The sequence below is a fragment of the Meleagris gallopavo genome, chromosome 6, assembly GCF_000146605.3.
Source record: "Meleagris gallopavo isolate NT-WF06-2002-E0010 breed Aviagen turkey brand Nicholas breeding stock chromosome 6, Turkey_5.1, whole genome shotgun sequence".
Taxonomy (NCBI): Eukaryota; Metazoa; Chordata; class Aves; order Galliformes; family Phasianidae; genus Meleagris; species Meleagris gallopavo.
In genome coordinates, this window is record NC_015016.2 from 18,023,698 (window position 1) to 18,032,552 (window position 8,855).

The following is an 8,855-nucleotide window of genomic DNA, read 5'->3' on the forward strand; positions in this document are numbered from 1 at the left end:
GTGTATTACACTCAGAGTATGAGAATGAAAACAGAGTGATATTTCTGTTGCACTCTTGTTTAACTTCTTATTCTATTCTCTGTTTATACTGCTTCATTTCTTTTGTAGTTTGATGATTTATGAATTTTACTTAAAAATGTAAAAGCATACACGTTTAAAAAGTCAGATTTCAGTGCTATGTGCTCTTTACAATGTGTAGTCTGTAACCTCCATTATCATTAATGGGAATTATAGGACAGTGTAAAATATATAAATCCTTTTCTGCATCAAATGTGTGATACACACATATATCATTTTAAATTTTGCATCTAGTTTATAAGTGCTTTTCAAATATCCATATATTAAAACCTGCTGTACTTCATTTTGAATTAGAAAAAAAATAGAGATTTTATCCCAGTTATTCTTTTCTTTAACAAAGCTTATGGAAAAAAAATTAATAACTTTAGTGATGCTATAGGAACAATAAGGAAGATAGCTTTACTTATTAAAATTTCTTCTGCCGCCATATCTTTAAAAGTAGAATCTTTGGGACAGAGAGGTGCTATCATTTCACATTGTCAAGGATATTAAACCACAGAGAAATGAAGATCCAGACCTAGGAATTATACATCGATTAAGCACTGTAAAACCTAAAAATTCAAAATCAACATTTAAAGATGACACGTGAAATCCCTGAGTTTCTTAAATAGTCTACAGAGACAACTTGGAATTCCTAAAGGAAAATTCTTAGTGCCCTCTAGAGATGCCCTACTCTCTGTCTTCAGTGTGCCACCAGTTAATATTTTTGAGCACGTGAACAACGGTTTCATACCAGGAACCACTTGCTGAGTGACAAATCCTGGTCTGAAAGGTGATGTTGAGGAGAAAAGGATGAAGCAGAGCACCTCTTGTGCAGTAGTCTTGTGGGTCTGTTATTCAGTCAAAATCAGATAGTCCTGGGCTAACTTCCTCTCCTTTACGGTATTTCAAACATACTGCTCTTCCTCCCAGAAGTCAGCCTTCATCAAACACCATATCAGTCATTCTGGAGTTTAAAGGGATATTCCCATCTCCATCTGTTCAAACAACTGATTTTCACAGAAAATTAAATATTGACTTTCAGCCAAGAGATTAGGTCTCCCATTTGAAAGGCAGGGATGACAAACAACTCACCTTGTTCCCGGTGAAGTCTCGGAGCTGTAGACCATGTTCTTACTTAGCAGAGGGTAAGCAATATTTTTTGTTGTTGTTATAAAAGCATCTAGAAAAGAAAAAAAACATCTTTCCCTTCCTACTCTTTGCTGAAAATGATACTTTTTCATAAAAATTAGATATGTGGGCAGGCATTCCTTAAGCAAATAATGACATAACCAGAATCTCCCCTTTTTGACTGCTACGAAGCCTATACTGCATAAAAGGGGAAAGGGTGGAGGGGGCAATCTTTTAACAGGAAGAAGGAACTTTTGATAGAAATGATCAAGGAAAACGTGAGACCACACATCTCAAACATAGATCAAGGCCATGTTCCAGGTAAACTGGGAACTTGATATTTGAAATCAATTTTTTCTCTCCTTCAATCAGTTCCTGTGCAGTCAGGACTCTCATTTTGGAGTTGTTAATTTGCCGATAGCAGAACAATGGGCTAAAGGATGTTCATTCTACTCTGAGCTGCAAATTTTAGATTGAATAGTGCCTTTGGGAAAAAAAAAAAGTCAGAATACTTATATTCCATTGGGAATCCAACTGAGTGATATGTTTGCACTAATTGTGGAGTAAGAAACTGAGCTAAGGATTCTGTTATCCAAAACTAGTTATCTAGCCACAATATTGTTCTTTTATTTTGTTTTGTTTTGTTTTGTTTTTTGTTCTCCTTCCTTGTCAAAATTGATTTTGAGAATTTGAAGAGAAAGAAAACTAAGCTCCTTTTAGTTGGAATATATTTACATCATTTGTTTTGAACATCAAGCCTGTCAGTTCTGGTATTTAATAATTATATGTAACCTCCTATAAAAAATTTGATCCACTCATACTTGATACAGACCTCCGCACAAAGTACCATTACAAAATGCACCTTTTATCTTATCCACAGTGAAATCATATTATTACAGATACTTACATTGAAATTGTTTTGTGGAATGAATAAGGTTATGATCATTCACTGAATGCTTTTCAAACTGTACTTCCACCTGCTCCAAATTGACTCTACTGATGGATATTTTTTTGCATTGATGATTTTTCCTAGCTACCTCTAGCTATAGTTAGTCAATGAAAATGGTCTTTCTCTGTGCCTGGAAAATGTTTTATACTCCAGCCATAGTTCTCTTTCCTTGTTAGCGAAAACCCTTTGACTGATAAAATCATAAACTAACTATCAGAAACCCATTCAGGAGCACCAATGACCATTATTCCTCTTAAAAAATAAACAAACAAAATTAAAAAAAAAAACAAAAAAACCCCCTACCCAAATAAGCGAGGCACAACAGCCAAAGTATTCAGATTTTTAATGCATATTTAAAAGTTGGAAATAACTAGCAAGTATGAAAAAATGTATGCTCATGGTATTTTACAAATTGCTCTGTTGTCATGAATCAAAAGCAATAATTTGAAAATTGTAAAAACAAAGTTGTTCAAAATATCTTTTAGCTTTTGATTTTTGATATTGCATTGTAATGTAGAAGTTATATAGAAAAATCTAGTCTTTGTCAATACTAAATCTTTCACTGAGATTAAAAGGCTACAGTAAACTCATTCTGTTTCTTTTCAGGATGGTTGTATGAAAGAAAACAGGGAAAGCAGACAAAAAGAAAAAAGAAGTTGCAGAGGGTCAAAAGGAAGAGTCAGGAAGAAGAATCCAATTATCCAGAGTTTATTCAGAGATATCCATATGCATTTTTTCCTGATGTTCATTCTTTACTACAAATTTAATTATATTCATATTATTTAATAATTTATATTTAAAAATGCAAGTAATTTCTTCTATGTAGGAATAAATGTTCAGAATAATGCTCAAAGGTTCAGTATTTTGTCTCTTTCTGTTCAGAACTGCATTTTTACATGGCAACCAAAAAGCAAGGAAAACAGAATCTCAGGGTCTCAAGATTCTTCAGTATCTATTATATAAATATTTTATGGGAGCAATATACTGATTTACTATAGTAGTTTATAGTACAGCTTACAAAAGGTTTTATGGGTCAGATTGTGAATTTATCTAAGCAGAGTGGCAAAATCAGGTTAAAAGATGGCTACATCTGCCTGGAGACCACGTGTCTGCTCACATCTCTGAATAGGAACTTATACAAATAAGAAGTGAAATGAAAAATCAAAAGCTCAGAGAAGATAGTGCTGGAATTTCATCCTGAAATTGTGAACTGACAATTGATTTTACAGTTAGTGGAAAACATAGATAATCTTGTGTGACTTGCTTACAGCACTGTGGAGCAACAATTCCAGTCCCAGCAGACATATACCAACAGTTACTCAGAAGCATAGTGCAGTGCTATATAGAGCTATATTACTTCTATTTCTCAATCCAGTGTGGTAAGAATTAGTTTAGCTGTCTTTCCCTGCTCTGTTCAAGCCCAAGTTTTCTGATAGACTGTTCTTGGAAGCTAAAGTAAAAGTTAGGGACATGGCATATGTCAGTGCAGGCATTTCAAGAATCGTCAGATATTACTGGAGTAAATAAGTTTGTATCTCCACAGCCTCTTTTCACTTTGAGGGTCATCACAGACAAACATGTCTTTTAAAAGCTGAGCTGAAGAAGAGAAAAAAAATGCAGGGAGAACTGAACAAAGTACCTAGAGTAATTTATTATTAACTAGGATCAGCATTATGTGCTTTCCTAGCGTTAACAGGCCAGTCTCTTCCATTACAGGAATCAATCCAAACAGCCTTGCAACAGGGTTGCAGAGCCATTTGTCCTTATAGAGACAGTAAGAGATGGCATCCAAGTGCCAAATCCAGACAGATAGCTTTTTCTCTAAGTTCCATCTCAGGGCTTAAACTTCTCAGGCATTTGGATTCTTTCAGTTTGAAGAGTTTCACATTTTATTGTCATATTGATTAGTTATTGTTGTTTATACCAGTAAGGTCAAAACAGACCAAACCACAGAACATAGATTAAGCTGAGCCATACACTTAACATAGAAATTTAAGACCAGATGACTAGCTTGGTAAAACAGAAGGAGAAATCTGGAAAAGACTCACCTTTTAGCTGCTTTTTACATGCTGGCTTGTTAAGTGCTTTAGTTGTATGAATGTTTGAAAAGATGAGGGAAATAGCCTATTTGCTTATGTGTTTCAGAGAGTGAGACTGCTATGTCAAAAGGACAAATGTAGCAAAGTAAAGAAATGCAGAGGTTTCATCAGGAGTGATGTAGGGTGGGTTAAGTAAAGAAACAGTAAAAAAGAAAAAGCTTTGAAAAGTGCTGATAGAGAACAACAAATACACAAAACCAGTTAAATCTATCCTGATTAACATCAAAGAAATGGCAAAGTGTCACCTGTGTTTATATGAAGAGAAGCAAACATGGATGATCAAGAAGTGCACTCATATAGCCTGTGTCAATGTAGTTCACCTGCAGCATCAGAATCTGGCAAAGAAATTTCAGTCTGTGAAGGCAAGGTTTGTAAATCTATGTACATCTTGTTGTGTTTCCCCCCTCAGCTTCATTCAAATATTCAAACATTGAGTAAAAAAACCTGTTGCAGAAAACTGCATTATTATGTACCACGGGACTCTGGAAATCCGTGTACCAATTTACTTAAAATGTTAAATTCAGCTTTTAGAAAAACCCTCAGTACTTCTTATCCCATGCCTGCTTTGCGAAAACAGCTATGTAGTTGTTGTTTTCTTTTCTTGATAATGTGCTAGTTCTTTTCTTGACAATCACATAAATGAATTTAATTCTGTATAATATATGAGAAAAATAACAAGTTTTAGAAAGAAAAAGATTCCGGCCTTCAAGTCTGGTTTCCAAGAGCAAAACACAGACTGCTCTGACAATAAATATGGCTTACTGGTAAACTTATTATACATGGCATTTTTTACACTGAATTTGATAAGTTGCTACAGAGTTGCAAAGAACTGATGAAAAAATTTATCTACAGCAGGACATCTCTATGGTGAAGAAGGTATATATTAAATGGTCAAGTAAAGTTTGGTAGCTAACAGGGTAAAAAGACACATTCCCATCTATTGACTTTACTCAACAAGGACAAATATAATCCAATTATAAATAAGTTAAGCAAATACTTCTTAAGTGGCTACAGAAGGAGTAGAAAATACTTATGAGCAACCAAATGTTACAGATGCCCTATGCAAAATTCCATTAATGTAAATGGATTTGTGCCTTCTCACACTTGCACTGTGCTTAATTATTTTGCCACTTATGTAATTAGCTGCAAACACGTATGTGCTCCAAATGTTATGCCTCCTGTTTATTTCCATGGATTCCACAATAGCTACAAAGAGTACAATAATACTATTTTATAGAGCACATTCTCAGCTACAAAACAGTTTTTCAACTTAATCACAACCATTACTATGTACTTTTGCCAGTGATGACGAAGGGCCTATACGTATGCTTGTGAAAATCTGCATGGCTATTTGGAACGTGGCTAGTCTATCATGCCACTGTCACCGCCCCCCGAAACACAATGAGCACTGCCTCACATCCACTGTTTGGTCTTCAGAAATGCCCAGCAAGCATCAATAATGTCAACAGGTGACATTTTTTCCTCATGCAGGAATTCTATGACACATTTTTACTTCATCCACACTCCCATGTCAGATGCTGTGCTGTCAGAGTCCCCTTCTTCTGCTGTTTGTCACACTGCAACAAAATGTAATGAAATCTAGGTGGGAAGGTTCAGCATCTACTGCTATACCACCAACATCCCCTCTGATGTTGTGGGCCAATATAATAAACTAGGAGACATTACTTTCGGGGCAACCCTTGTACATGGCCAATCATCTAGCACTTCCGTAGAGAATTCATAGTGAAATCTCTTGGGTTTTTGATCTCAAATGTATTTTTCAATTATGAGAACAATTCCTAAGCTGATCTTGGGTTTCAGATTCCTGATGAACAAAACCAAGGAAAAGAACAGGGGAAGAATTAGAACTTCATTTTCCAGGTGTGGCAGCAATGTAATATTCATATGTTTTCTAACAGACTGGACATACACTGTGTCATATATTAATACTGCTTTACTTAGATACACATTTAGAGAAAGATCTATGACTATCTGATCATGATTCAAATGTGAATTTGAAGTTTTTTAATGGCACTTGATTTAAAAAGCTAAAACCAGAATAAATAAGTAGGTATTTATCACATTTCATTTAAATATCCTTAGAAACACAGATTTACTGCTAACAAGTTATGACTAATTGCAAATTCAGATGTATGATATTTGATTAAAAGAAAATTATCTGTTGGAGTTTAGAAAAAATATTACTGCAAATATGGAGATAGATTTGTGAGTTTTTATGTGCTTTAGGTTCCTAGTATCTTATAACCTCAAGCACTTTATATACAATGATTAAAGGAAGCAAACATGACTTTTCATGGTTCTGAAGTGTCTGACATTGTCTCTGCTCAACTAGCTGTCATCTCCTGCAGATTGCTGTACCACTGGAGAACTGCAGGAGCTGGCAGCAAGAAGAGCCCTCCAAGATCCCAAAGTTGTTTTCCTGAAGTTGAATAGACAGACATTTCTGTTTAGAAAGCAATTTGGACATTATGTTCCACAACCATTAATTATAATACCCTTCAGACAGCCTAGAGAAGAGATACTGACCTGTTCATCATCTAGCAATTACCTTCCTGCGCTTGTAAACTAAGAATCAGGTTGTCAACTGAATGTCAAAAGATTATCTTCAGTCTTTTTCATCTTTTAATCTTATTCTGAATGATATATACTGCCTCACTAAACACTAATTCAGATCTTTTCTAGAGGCTATTAATCTGCCTCCATGCTTGCTCTACTCAGTTCACAGCCTGGTGTATAACTTCTTTCTCAGAAAAGTCAAATAGATCATAGAATTGCATTTAAACAGATATTCCATTGCTGTTCAGGAATGTCTGGATTTGTGATATCACACTTAAATACACAAAAATATATACTTAGTAGATTTTTTCTATTTTTTAGTAGATTTCTATATTTACTAACCTATAGAAAGCCATACTCTATAAGACAAATGGTTAGCCCTTGTTAAAATAATTAGAGAATATGACACACCACATAGGAATGCTTTCCTGACACTCATGTGTCTGTATTGGATGATCTTTTGCATTAGAGAGAACAAATCAGACACTGAGTGACATGATTTCCTATCGATTTCTTATTTTTGTGCCCAAGTCTTTTAATCCACTCTGAGCAGTATAAGACAAGAGAAGGAAGCTGGTGTACAAGTCAGAAAGTATGTGACCTCTTTCAAAGGTGATTGATTTTCCTATTAGTATATGATTTTCACATTGTTAGGCAGTTCCTTACATATGAATTATGTAGGGACTGACAAGTTCTGAGCTGCTGGAGTGGGATATTGAATCTCTTTTGGGACATGGCTTGCTCATTTCTACTGTGTTATATAATAGTTTTAAGAGGTGTATTTTGGGATTTTAGTAACCTCTGTTTTTGTAAGCACTATGAAACTAGCCCTTAGTTTTAAATTATGCATCTGTTAATGTCACATACTATGTTTTCTGCAATAAGAATTAGCAAGGCCAAAAAGCTATGCTCCCTTTATCTTTTGCTCATAAAATATTCAGATTCAATTAAAAGGCAGTATTGATCAAGGTGGAAAGGAGAATCTAAGCATTATTATAGCTCAAGGGTATGATAATTGTCACCTGTTAAGCTACATAGTATAATGTGGTGATATTTCTCTTAAAACAAAACGCACACAAACACAAAAACAAAAATAAAAAAAACAGAAAACACAAAAAGAAAGGTGTTCCTCCAGTCATCTTTCTGAGATTTAGGCTTGCTTCTGTTTTATTTTTCTGTTTGTTTGTTTGTTTTCACCAAAACACAGAATACCACAGGTCTAAAAAGTTCACACCAGTATGCCAGGTGAAGATTTATAGAATTACAGTGATTAAAATGGAAAAGTGTTTTACAATAAACTCAAACATCTGCCAACTGTCAATATTTACTTATAGGCAGCTTTTGAAATCTTGTAGAAAAATAGATTATTCTTCTTCTCCCGCCTTCTTTTTCACTGAAATCAATATTACAAAAATAAAAAGGAGAGAAATTATGTTTAGCTGTTCTCTTTCAAGATATTGTTGTACTGATTCTAAACAGTGACAAAGGAAAATGATGACCTTTTACTATTTATTTCATTATTGATCTATCTAAACTCCATCTGTTCATTCTATGGTCAGCTTTCAGCTGTTAATAAGGAACTGACCCCATGCCTACATTTGATGTCTGTGTGTATACAGCTGTGCTTGTTTAAACCACGTTGGCACGCACTGCATATCTGTTGAAATAAGATTTTGCTTTTGAGTTATCTATGTTTTTTATTTTTTTCCCCCATTCTATAACCTAAGTTTTCCTTGGATGCAACTATTTATTTTGATACAAGTGTAGAATCTTCTTTCACCACAAGCTACAAGAACTACATTATTTTGTATTATAAGACAAAAGAAAGATCAGTTGTGAATCTAAACTTTAATTTTGGCTTCTTTTCTTTTGAAAATATATCAGCTTAAAACAAAAAAATGAATGAACAGCAATAATAATACTGTTCGGATGAACATATGTAAATATTCTATTTTAGAATTCGTAGAAGGTATTTTTTTTACCCTTTTTTTGGAAGAAAATGATTATGTTATTGAGTATCAATTTTTAAATAATTGGATAGA

General features: G+C 34.2%; 1 long non-coding RNA gene across 1 annotated transcript; it reads left to right on the plus strand.

Moving 5' to 3' along the window:
• Nucleotides 1-1,116: 1,116 nt before the first annotated feature.
• On the plus strand, nucleotides 1,117-2,986 carry LOC109368160. Its single transcript, XR_002115917.1, has 2 exons — nucleotides 1,117-1,205; nucleotides 2,744-2,986. It is a non-coding gene; the product is annotated as an uncharacterized LOC109368160 (long non-coding RNA).
• Nucleotides 2,987-8,855: the final 5,869 nt, after the last annotated feature.